Below are 13780 nucleotides of genomic sequence, written 5' to 3'. Positions count from 1 at the left end.
AAGGCTATTGTGAGAGCCCATCCATTTACAGTCAGGCATTAAAAAGTCAGTTAGATTCCTTTGTACTTCCTCCAGGTTCTGCTTTAGTGCAGTATGTAGATGACCTTCTAGTGGCTGCCGATGACAAGGAAACTTGCAAAACAGCTACAATTTCGTTATTGCATCATTTGTCTAATTTGAATCACAAGGTGTCACCTTCGAAAATGCAATACTGTTGCCAAGAAGTGACCTACCTAGGTCATCTCTTGTCAAAGGAGGGAAGGAAGTTGACCCCAGAGAGAATAAAAGCAATTACGCAGATGAGTGTTCCTCGCACACAGAGAGAAGTACGTGCCTTTTTAGGTATTACCTCTTACTGTAGGCAGTGGATCCCAAATTTTTCTCTTTTAGCAAAACCGTTGGTAGCTTTGACTGGGAAAAATGTTCCGAGTCCGGTGCCATGGTCTGCTGAATGTCAGGAGAGTTTTTCTGAGTTACGAAATGTACTATGTTCAGCTCCTGTATTGGGTACACCCGATTACAGCAAGCCATTCACGCTCTACGTTCACGAAAGAGAAGGTTGCGCGTTGAGTGTTCTGACACAGAAATTCGGTGACAAACAACGCCCTTGTGCGTATTTTTCATCAACATTAGATCCGGTAGCTAGAGCGTTACCTAGTTGTTTGAGAGCTACAGCAGCAGCTGCGGCTTCCATTCGACAATCTGCTGGTTTGGTGATGAACAACATGCTAGTGGTCATCGTTCCTCATGCTGTGGATACACTCATGAACCGAACCAAGACACAACACCTTACCAGTGCGAGATTATCTGGCTACGAGCTGACATTGCTAGCGAGTCATATTCAGATCAAAAGATGCAATATATTGAATCCAGCAACACTGTTGCCGGCTAATCAAGAGTCGAGTGATTCCGAACCTCATGATTGTTGTTTCAGAACCGAGGAAGAGACAAAAGGACGAATTGATTTAAAAGACACCCCATTGTCAGATCCAGACGGCACGTTGTATGTTGATGGGTCATGTTTTAAATTGGAGAATGGTGATGTGACTGCTGCCTATGCAGTAACGACTTTGAGGACGATTGTGGAGACTGCAAGAGTGAGTCAGAATTCTGGCCAAGCTGCAGAATTAATCGCCCTAACAAGAGCGTGTGTTTTAGCTAAGGGAAAGAGAGTGAATGTGTTCACAGATAGTCAGTACGCGTTTGGCGTGGCCCATAATTTTGGCCGTTTGTGGAAAGAAAGAGGTTTTATTACGTCCCATGGGACTAAGATTCAACATGGTCAGTTAGTTAATGACTTGTTAGAATCTCTAACCTTGCCGACTGAAGTGGCGATTGTGAAATGCAGTGCGCATAAAGCAATCACGGATGATGTTGGTCGTGGGAATGCTTTTGCTGATGAGACTGCTAAACAGACAGCTAGAAATATGATGAGTAGAATGTATGTTGCAACATCTGCAAGATGGATTTCCGAGTCTGGAATGTGTGAGGATACAGTGGAAAGTGTGAAAGAAATTCAGAAAGAGGCAACTGAGGAGGAGAAACGTGCATGGAGAGAAAGTACGGGCAAGTTGGATTCGAGTGGGTGTTGGATTGACTTGTCGGAGCAACAAAGTTGGATGTTGCCTGATGCGTATGTGCTTGCAGTGGTGACAATGGCACATGGAGTAGCGCACATAAGTTCTAAAGGAATCTGTAAAATGTTGGCCCCAGTCTGGAAGAATGATGGGATTAGTAAATGTGCAGAGAGAGTGGTGAAAAATTGTATGGTATGCCTGATGCATAATCCTGGCAAGGGAACTCCTACTCCTGCTGGTCACTTCGCTCCACCTTCTTGCCCCTTTGAAGTGATTCAGTTAGACTTCATTCACATGGATCGGTGCAATAACTTGAAATACGTCCTGGTGGTAGTTTGTGCTTTCTCCAGATGGATCGAAGCATATCCACTAAAGGACAATACTGCCCTATCTACTGCCAAAATTCTTCTCAAAGAATATTTCCCTAGGTTTGGAATGCCACGGATTGTATGGTCAGATAACGGAAGTGAGTTTATAGGGAAAGTTATGCAGAGTGTGTGTGCCGGTTTAGGTATTAAGCAAAAATGTCACAGTGCAAACCATCCCCAGTCTGCTGGTTTAGTTGAGGGTTACAATGGCACCCTCAAACTAAAACTTGCTAAAATACAGGCATCCACGGGTTTATCCTGGCCAGACGCACTACCCTTGGCTTTGTTATCCACAAGAGCAACTGTGCATTCTAGAGTAGGGCTTAGTCCATACGAAATTGTTTTTGGCCGTCCTGCGAATGTTTGGGGAGTGCCAAGGCCAAAGGAGTTTTGTTCTCTGGAATATCCTATGTTGATCGATTACCTTTACGACTTGACTGCTAAATTGAGTCTTATTCACCAACAGGTTTTCGATGCATTGCCAAAGCCTCCGGAGAGTCCAGGTCATCAGCTGAAACCCGGCGACCACGTTGTGGTACGAAATTTTACGAGGACGAAGAACCTTCAGCCCAGATTTGTTGGCCCCTTCCAGGTGTTGTTAGCAACGAGAACTGCTGTTCGTGTGGCTGGTCGCAAGCACTGGATACATGCAACTCATGTCAAGCGTGTGCCCCTGCCACTTCCTTACGACAACTGGGTGAAGAAGGGAATTGGTGCCTCTGAATTCGAGCAAACACCCAAGTTTATCCCATTCAGCGATGCCGAATTGATAACTGACACTCCGAACTCTGACTCTCCTCCTGAAACTACTTCTTTGACTCCTGAACACTTGCCCTCTGCATCAGAAGAAACTTTGCCATCTGCGAACTTGAACATTGCAAACTCTACTGACAACACACTGTTTCCTGATCAAACGATTCCTGCAAAACTAAGATACAACTTACGATCTCATAATATGGACAAATAAAGCAGGAAACTGCCTATTGTGATATTTGAAATTTTGAACTTTTGCCTTCAGCCAGGAAGTTTGCTATTGTTTTATTGTTTTTAAAAATTGCCTTGCCGTCTGGGTAGCCGTAGGGTCGTGGCTGTGTGCCTAGTTGAATCTGCGGGGGTCAGACACAAGGTCGATCTTTCTGTTGGTTCTGGGAACTCCCAGGGCTGATAGAGGCATTTTCATCTACGTACACATCATCAGTGGTCGCGAGCGGATTGTAGAAGATGGAGCTTCCTGCGCTGCAACGAGGGAATGTGATTTATGTTCGCAGAAACAGACTTTACAGAATACTTCATAGTAAATGTTTTCTGATGCAATGTGCTATTACATTTTTAATTGTTTTGATAACGTTGGTGGGTGGAATCGTTTTTGGTATAAATTTAATATTTGTGCCAGTAACTACAGTACCTCCCCTTGATCCTGCTACTTCTACTGTTTCTTCTATACACTCTTTTCACTCGTTTCCTGAACATGAGCAAGCTCGACGCTCAGAATTTATCAATAACACTTTTGTACAGCTCTTGCACCAACACCAACTGGTAGTTAACACTACAGACTGCTGGGTGTGTGGCTTGATACCCCACACTATGGATAAAGGCATTCCCTATCTGGTTTTGCCTTTTAGCTATAATGGATCATTTCAGGCCTTTCAAACCATCTTTGCTTATGCCCTTGAAACCTATCCTCCGCGTCCACCACGTTCCACTAAATATAACTCTGCCAACAAAGCTTTAGTCCAGGGAATTATTGACATGATCAAGGACGTCAATAATACTCCATCTTACCCTAGAGACTAATTGCGAGTATATTTGAGTTGGAATTCTTCAGAGTATCGTCTTAGTTTGGGAGAAAGCAAGCGTAAAAGCTCAACTCCAATCTGTCCACACTGAAGAAGTTGCAAAGTGTACAGCACGCAGCTGCAAGATTAGTGTTAAAACTTCCCAGGAAATCCTCAGCCTCAGCAGCATTAAATCGTCTTCACTGGTTGCCCCTGCACAAGAGGATCCTCTTCAAACTTCTACTAACAGTTTTCAAAGCACTAAAAAAAATCGGTCCGAAATACCTTGTCAACCGCTTTGTTCACTATGACCCCGTACGAAGTTTGAGATCCTCCGGTGGTAACCTTACCAAGATTCCGAGGTATAAATATAAAACAAGGGGCGGAAAAACTTTCACAGTCCTAGCAGCAAGGGCCTGGAACAACTTGCCTTTAAATCTCAGACTGGTTGAGACTGAGAGTCTTTTCAGGAAACAACTGAAGACCTGGGTCTATCAGCAATCTGATGCTTATGTTATGGCCGCTATCTAGAGCTTCCATCATCCAATCCCATCCACACACAATTTCTCAGCGCCAAGATGCTCCTTCCGGAGCGATAGGCTGTGCTTAATAAATACTCACAAATACAAAATACAAATACAAATCTGGGTCGTACCTCACCGAGGTCAGGTTTGTTTGCAAGGAAATGGGAGAAATCCGAGAGCTCAGCTAGGGAGGAGTGAGTGCGTAGAGACTTACGTGTTTCCGTCTAACTCTTCCCCTGCTTTTCTTACTGATAGGGATACCTACTTCATCTGTCAAGACAGAGCGTATACATGGTTGCCTGCTGACTTTTCAGGTTTATGTTATATTGCTCGACTGTTGCCTCCAACATACACTGCTTCTTCTGACTACCACAAAACCAGAGTAGCAAGAGGTGTTTTCAGCAAGGAAGACACCGCTGGTCAGGAAGCTGGAGACTTCTTCAAAGGTTTCCTTCCGTTCTGGGGGCCTATGGCCAATAGTAGAAACATACGTCAGCTAACACGGGTAGTTGAATCTACTATCACCGAAACTGCTGGTGCCCTTAGCAATTTGACAGCTGAGCTTCAGGCGGATAGACTCATGACGTTGCAGAACCGTATGGTTCTAGACGTAATACTTGCAGATCGAGGTGGGGTATGCAGAATGATCCAATCGAGCTGCTGTGTCTTTATTCCCAATAATGCTCCAACAGTCTATGAGGCGATCTCTAAACTACACAAGATTTCCGACTCTATACACGTAGACAAGGGAAACTGGTCCTTCATGGAGTGGTTTTGGACTCTGATATCAGCGTGGGGATGGAAGGTTCTGATGGTCGTTGGTGTCATCTTAGTATTCCTATTCTCATGCTGCCTGATTATCCAGTGTGGTCCTGCTCTGTGTAGTCTTTGTGCTGCAACCTGTTTTAGGAAACCACCTGCATTTGGAGAAAAGGCACGAGAAAGGATGATGATACAACAACATGTCACTGACCTGATGAGCATAGAATTAGACTCTGACATAGACTGAGTAATTGCCTATGTAAGGGCAAAAGGAGGGTCTGAGGTTCCGTGACAATTTGAACCCGTGTTTTCAATATTGTCGGAAATACATAATATTGGTATCAGCGAACCGCAAATGATCCATTTAGCATATCCTGGTGTTTTCGCTATGCTACGAGCAAGAGTACTCCTGTAACAAACACATTTCCGATCTACCCATGGCATCCATCTTAGATCATGGCAGCCATTTTGTGTTTCTTGCCCTCACATACGCAATAACCTCTGATCACTTCATTTCGATTAAGGACACGCAGCCTTAGCCGGCGATTCACCTCTTTAGTGACACGTGCACCTTGGAACAGAACACGCTGTAGCTGCATGACTCGACAAAGGCTGCCTCCTCTGCCCGGGGCCAGTCCTGCTATACTGGTTCTTGTGGTCGTTGGCCTGATCATGATTAGGCGGCCGAAGCCGGTAGCCTTGCCCATTTACAACCCACAAACATCCCTTATCCTGCTTTTCTATCTTCTGCACCTGGCTCTGCTCCTTTCCTTCTGGGCCTTTATTAGGGGGAGGTAACGAAATTTACGATGAGGCGGTCCGGGTCTTGAATGAAAAGTTGACATGAGATTATGATGGAAAAGTGGGAACCCCTCGTTCGTAATGTTTTGACATCAGATATTGTCGACGATTCCTGTGCAACGCCAAATATTTATTGTTTAGGACACAAAGGTTTGGGAATGTACTAACATGTGAAGAATTTGCCTGAAGCCCAATTTTTAGTATATAAGGAGCAACCCTCTTTGTACAAATCGAACAGGCTCCTAGACACTGCCCATGCGTAGTTTCTGTGACTTCTGTGTCCCTGCAGTAATAAACCTTTGGTCTTTGACGCCACCATCGAGAAGCCCGTGTTTCTGTTTATTTGTGCACCAAGACATGTGGAACTCCGGGGTCTTCGGGTGTTGTTCCCTGACACCTCTGGACGGAACCAAAAAGTCCAGAACTCCACCCCCCTCCCCCTCACGCAGTGATTTTTTGCCAACCCCTCACCTCCCCGCTCCCGTTCGTGCCTTCTTAGATGCACAAACTCACATTTTTAATGCAATACGTCTTGCGTAAATGTGAGCTTGTTTTAAGCAGTGCGCGGTCATTTACAGGCACGCCCCAGAAAGCCGTAGTCTACCGGAACAGACATCTCTGGGGTGCACCAGAAAAGAACACTTGGTTGCTCTTTTATAATGTGAGCTATAATGCTTGTTGTTTTCCATTTAAGTCATGGGAGGAGGGGCAGACAAAGGTGCCAGTCCAAGAAGTGAGTTGTCCAGGTACCCAGTGGAAAGCTAGGATGGGCAAAGAGGTGAGGAGGCGGCTACTCTTAAAGACACTGTCCCTTCGGCACCTAGGGCGTTCAGCTGCCGCCATGGTGACATGATCCCAATGCTCATAATGATGCGCAGTGTACCTTGCCCATTAGAAGCAATCCCATTTTCCACATTTCCAGGTTGATAATGGGCAAAACTCCTTGTAAGCAAACGTTCCTATGGTGCCAGTGAACAATGTACCACCCACTTGCGAACGTCTGAAAACACTTTCCGATAACCCCCACCCCAATGTGATGGGAGCCTGACTTAAAAAATGGTATAGAATTGGATTGAAACTGCGATTTGTCAAACTTAACGGCACATAGCAATTAAAATATCTGTATTGTGAGTTATTTGTATGTTGTTACAATGTTGATTCTGTACAACACCCACTCAACCGTTTGAACACTCCAAAGCGCCATGTAGGATAAGACGCCAAATCCCTAGGGTCCAAAGAAGGAAGGCTACAGTGGATTTTTAGAAGCAGGCAGGGGCTGAATTGTGCTAAAAAATGCTAAAACATATGTGTGAATATTTTGCATTATTTTAGAAATGGAGTACTTTTCGGTATCAACAAATAACACAAATAATTGTTCATCAGCACACATGAGGGAATTCTCCATAGCTATTGACTCCCTAGTTAAAGATAGTCTGCATATGTTATAGAGTACATTTGCTTATGCGTGGTGTGAAATGCCACCAGGGTACGCCAGGCGGGTGCGCATGCAGATATGCCCATATTTAATAGTCTGAATACTTATAATTGCCCCTGTGTATGGGTGCACGCTATTTACATGTCTAAGAATATAGATACATTAGGACGAGCTGGGAACATTGGTGGAAAATGCTGTTATTGACCTTAATAACCAAATAACTCAAAAACGAAGGAAGAATAGAAAACATCAGGTATGTCTGATCGGGGACAGTCTGCTCTGGAAGGCTTTTCTAGTTTCTGAGAAATTTCAAAGGCATAAACAAGGAAAAAAAAGGCAGAGTTTACCATCATAAAAAATTCTCTCGAAGGCACATCTAAGATTGTTGTCATGGAAACCACAGGGAAGCAGGTGTGCCTGGGAAAAAAGTGCCACGATTCACATATATACAGGGTGGGATTTAATAGCTTCAATTATATTCATGGACAGAAAGTCTCTATCTTGGCGCTTCATGTAGAGCTCAGCTATAAGGGGCTGGTGTATACGTCCCATCTTTACATTGGCGTGACACACCATCACAGGCGCTTCTCAAGGCATAGTTCAAGATTTGCAGTCCTAAAGATCCTGTTCACCACCTCACAGTTTACCTTATGTGTGCTTTACACCCTGTCAGCCTCCTGCGTTGCCCACCCACAGCACCACAGTTAATAAGCCCATTGTTCATTGTCGCCACAAAGCATGACTATTCATAATAGATGCAGCAGTTTGCAGTTTGCTATTCACCGAATCGGGGGCCTCTCCATCCAGCCGTTTCACGGGATAGTACCCTTAATACAAAACATTCTCACATTTGTTATTGTGAGATTTAAGGTAATTAACCCTGTTAGCAGTTAAAGCCAACAAGTGCCAAATATACAGCAACACTCATAATCACTGTCACATAGTCCATTGTAGTAATATAGGATAATATAATACATGTCTAAACACTTATACGATCCCAAAGGAGAGCCTGATCGCATTGTAAATGCTTGTTTTTCTTTTAACAATCATGTTTAGAAAAGTAGGGTTTCACTCTTCAACGTAGAAGTCAGAGCATTTATATATCTGATAACTTGGGTCTTGGGGGCAGTAGGGCTGTTTGCAATGCATGTATCTGTACTCTATCCTACTAATTCCTTTGTTTCCGTCTAACAACAGATGGATGGCAAATTATGTGCTGCTGCTTATTGCCCAGATTAATGTTGCCCTTGTTTTGTAGTGTTTGTCTTTGTCGAAACTTTTCCCAAATCCCCTTTCCCATCCATTCATTAAACCCCTAACCCTCTTCCCCCGGAATGTGTGATTTATTGATGTGTGGCTTAATTTACACCATCAATGGATCACACGCTTAGGGGCTGATTAGGATGGAGGATTTTCCGCATCCTCCGGGCCGGCGGAAGCCACCGCCGGCCTGGAGGATGCGGAAAATCCTCTGCGGACCCACCAAGACCCACCGCCACATTAGGATGGCTGGTGGGTCCTGGTTTCCGTCCGCAGCTTTTCCTCCGCGGTTGGCTTACAACTGCGGCGGAAAAGCAATAATATGGTGACGGTGTCTCTCAGACACCGTCAGCCAGATTAGGATGTGCTTGGAAACATGCTTTTCCGCTGCGGCTTTTCCGCCATGGAAAAGCATGTGTAACTTCACTGCGGAGGCCCGTTGCGGGCCCCCTAGGTGAAGGGGGGTGGGGGGTGCACATGGGGGTACCTAAGGTACCCCCTGCATTTGTATGCAGTAAGCAGCAGGCACCGCTCGGTGCCTGCCACTTTCTACATTCAAATGCAATGCATGCATTTTTAACATTGCTGCGGGTGCAGCTTGAAGCTCCACCCATCGCAATGTTAAAAATAGAGCATGTGACCGCCACCCTGGCGGTCACATCCTAATCTGCACAGAGGGAACGCCGCAGCCCATGCGGACGTTCCCTCCTACTCAGGGGTCGCTAATGACCCCTTGGTGTGGCGGATGTGTTGAAAGCAAAACCAACTTACTGTAGAAGTTTCTAAGCAATAGCCCACTCCAGCCCATTACAAACCGGTGCATTAAAAATAATCCATAATTTAGATATACAATAAAGAACATCAGCCATCAGCATCATCATTCAGGCTTTGTGCTGCGTAACCTTAAACGCCTATTCTAAGCTTGTCCACTCCAGACTTTGAGTCCATTTTTTATAACTTGAGGCTTTCACAAATAATACCACTAGCTCCATGTTAGCCAAAACTTACTAGCATTGCTATTTTTTGTATTTTATCACAATCAGGCAATCTAGTTGTGTCATCGTGCAGTACACAGGTAGTGTCAATTCTTTGTAAATCTTTGATAAATATGTAACCCACTAACTCAGTCTTTCTACTTCCATTTAGTTGCCTGCGAAGGTTAATCACTAGATCATCAAGATTAATCCTACAGTTGGTGCTCACCTGGGTGGAAATGAAAGTGGGATCTCAGTTCCGATGCCTCCCCATTTCTGCTGCATCTATATTCAGGTAAGACAACTAGTATGGATGACATTTTAGTTAGTAAGTAAGTAACTAACTGCTACTGTTGTTTATCTAGATTTTATAAAATAGTTTTCCCCTTTATTTATTTAAAAAGAAGCCTACCTTCTCCATCCAAACAAGATGCCCATCCCTCTCCCCAAACAAAACTGACCCAAGCCCCAAAACTCAAAATGTCCAAGTGAAAAGTATCTCTTGTCCCAACTCCTTTCCGACCCTCTCGACCCAGTCCAAACAAACAGCAATTCCCTCCCACCAAAACAAAATGTTAAAAAAAGGGCTAGAAGAGAGCATTATGGTTATCGGTCCAAAGCAGGTCCAGGCTCTGCCCCATCGTGGTGTGCCAGGCCTCAATGGTGTTCAGCCTCTGCAGGATGCAGCACAGAGTTCTCAGTGTGGAAGGTGGTGGCAGCAGTTGGCTGGCACTGGCGATGGGATAGCCAAGAGCCTGGAGGCTGAGGGGGACCTGCTGCACTGGGGCCCAGCTGTTGGGGTTTAATTTTCTCCTATTCCTCTTCCAGGACCACCAGCCGAGGTCAGCATGCTGGAGACACTCCAGCCTCTGCTGCCACAAATGGGCCACTATCTCCTGCCTGCTGGGCAGTTTGGCTGGACCAGCAGGAGCAGCTACATTGAGAAAATCAAAAAAGACAAATTGTAAATAATGCTCTGTGCAAAGAATTGTTTTAAATTACTGGATGGCACAGTAGCAGTACATTGCTGGTTAACTAGGGTCATGGGAATGTATTTGATGTGGCTATGATTCGGAGAGTCACAAGGCCAGTTTTATGTTTTACCCACACATGCCAAACATAAAAAGCAATGACTCTGTGAAAGAAACGTATTAACAGGCAGAATAAGAACACTGGATTAAAAGAAACTGTGATTTGAATATTTTTTTCTTCTAAAAGCTTTTCAAGTAACTATAAACAGTATGGTGTTATGCACTATATGGTGTAAAAGTTGAATTGTGCCCTAAAATAATGAAGCCATGCTCATTGCTAGCCAGTGCGTCGGCTAGTTTGCTGCTGTCTGCAGCTGTGGTTGACAATTATCCATTTATAATTCCAATGGCCCTTCTCTTTGCCAAATGTATTTCTCTTTCTACCCTGTCTCCAAAGACGCAGATGAATGATATGACACTACTTCACACACCTCACGTATGAAATGCCGATATTAATATATTATCCTGTCTGCCGTAAATAGACGTTGCGGAAAATGAATCTAATGGACTGCTCTACAGGGAAAGGAATGAGGAATGTAGATTTATTTTGGCACATTCATTCTGTGTATCCCATGTGCCAAATTTGGTATCAAATCAAGCACTTATTCCTACTTTACTTTGGGCATCGCCCACCACCACATATTCCCAACAAATTCATTTGCTGGACAGTAAGCAAGAAAGAGAAACTTTATTTACTCTAATGCAGGCTTTAGGGTACAGGGATTAGACAGGTAGGGTAGAGAGTTTTTGATATATAAGAAATTCACAAAGGAAAAATCTGAACAAGTGTAAAATAAAACTGCTATGGTAAACCATGAAATATGATCTGGAATCACTTCACTTGACATGGTTATAGAATTAAATGTGGCACATCCCTAGTATGGATTTTTGAATTTAGCCAGCTGGGAGGGAAGAACTTAGGAAAAAATAAAGGAGTGAAGTACTAAGAGGTGCCTGAGTGGGCCAAGGGAAACAACACACTTTGTGTGTTCAGTTGGCAATGCAAAGAAAACAATTTACATGCCACATTAACTGAGGCAGATGCACATTACACAGCCAACACTGCAGTCCCAAATTGACCCGTACTGCACTTTGGCCATAGTTTCAAAAATGCAATGGGCAGGGAGGGGGATGATGGATGATGGGTGCGATACATCTGGCTCACTTAACAAACACAGCAAGTCAAGGGAGAAGAACAAAGTATAGAAAATATCCCCACGTTGAACTATAGTTTTTTTTAGTTTTTTTTTATTGAAAATACTTGAGTACAAAGGAGAATACAAACAGCACACGGCAAGGCAAATAAAATAATATGAAGCAGAAATAAATCATAAATTAACAGTACCAGATGTAATGTAGATTATCAGGGTACAATTCATAAAATAAGCACATGGATACATATGAAGTCAGAGGAATTTACACATCCACATCCAAATGGGACAACACTGCACCCCAAATTTGCTCCCCTAATCTTCTTTTCCGACTGCCTTTCAAAGAATATAAACACTGCTCAATATTGAACATGATAAAGAACCTCGCCCGCCAGGCATCAATTGATGGAACATCCTTTTACAGCCAACAGGAGGCTATGCAGAGCCTGAGCACGGCTGTGGCTACAAAAACCAAATACACAGTATTACTGGGCACAGAACCCGCACATGCACCCATCCCTACCCCCAATAGAATCTGCATAGGTGACAGCTGAACGGGTACTCCCAAAATCACGGCTAAAAACTTGCCCACTTGCTCAAATAGGCTCCTCAACTCCGCACATGTGCAAAAAATATGTACCACATCCACAGCTAGAGCGCCACAATGAAAACATTTTCTGTCCTGTTCCCCACCCCATTTTGAAATTTTGTCAGGCGTATGGTACAGATAAAAAATAGTCTTATAATGCTGTGTGGCTAAGTTTGCTGACATGAATAGTCGTCCAGTTAATTCAATTGAGGTCTCAAGTGAAATACCTTGGCATCCTAATCTATTCTCCCATTTATTAGTGTGTATTTCTAAATCATTAGGCATTGCATCAAGCATGATGTTATAGAGTTTGCCTATCCGTGCCGCTTTCTTATTTGCTTCAATAAGAGGATTAGGTTGTATATTCAAGCGGGCTTTCAGCAAATAGTCCCGAATTTGCAGAGATTTAAAAAAATCCGATCGTGGAAGCTGATATTGCTCCTTGAGCTGGTCGAACGATTTTAGCCCATCTTATGTGTATAAATCGCCAACACAACTAAAGCCTTTAGCCCGCCAATTATGAACAACTTGATCCCAAAATACACTGGGAAAGAAGATAGGAGCTATCAGTGGAGTATGAGTATACCAGGATACTTTTTCTACCATGTATATTTTTTTGATGGCTTTCCATACTTTATATGCGGGTATTAGAACCTTAAATCTTGTACGCTAATAATAGCTTCAGTCCATATTCAAAAACAAAAGTTTTTTTACTTCAGTACCTAACAGCATGCTATATATAGAAGGTAATTCAGCTGGGTGTACCGGCCCTACCCCAGTAAGCAATATATTCATGTGTTGGAGCATGCAAGCATAGTAATACTAAATAAAATCAGGAACAGCCCACCCACCTACGGCCCTGGGCAAAACCATGTACCAGTTTGCCCTCCGAGCTTTCCCAGGTGCCCATATGAATCTCAAACAGAGAGACTGAAGTTGTGTGAGATTAGCATGAGGTATTTCTAAGGGTACACATCTAAAAAAATATAGAATTTTTGGAGGGATCATAATTTTTTTAATATTGCATCTACCTACCAGCGATAAATGCAGACATTCACATTTCTCTAGTTGATTTCAAATCCCCATCATCAACTTCCCCCAATTGGATTCTACCAAAGCAGAAGCTGAAGCCCGTATCCATACCCCCAGAAACGCTACCTCCTGTAAAACCCTAGGGTCTGTGTAAGAACCAATATTGACACATAAAATTTGAGTTTTAGCGGTATTTAATTTATAGCCTGAAACTGCCCTGTATTCAGCTGCCAAATGCTCAATTTCCAGCATTGCTGCTGCTGGTTTAGGGGAGACTACAGCTACGTCGTCAGCATATGCGAAGACTCGTTGCTGTATTATTACTGGCTGTAGGAGGGACTTATTCTCAATCATCTTTAAAAATGGGTCGATGTATAGTGAAAATAGGAGTGGGGAACAGGGACAACCTTGTCTAGTTCCCCGCCGTATAGACACTACCGCTGATTGGAGACCCATAGTGAAAATCCTGGCTATTGGTTGATGATATAGCGTCTGTAAGGC

Source organism: Lissotriton vulgaris, chromosome 5 (assembly GCF_964263255.1).
Source record: "Lissotriton vulgaris chromosome 5, aLisVul1.2, whole genome shotgun sequence".
NCBI lineage: Eukaryota > Metazoa > Chordata > Amphibia > Caudata > Salamandridae > Lissotriton > Lissotriton vulgaris.
The sequence above is the reverse complement of the archived record's forward strand: the minus strand, read 5'-3'. Positions refer to the sequence as shown.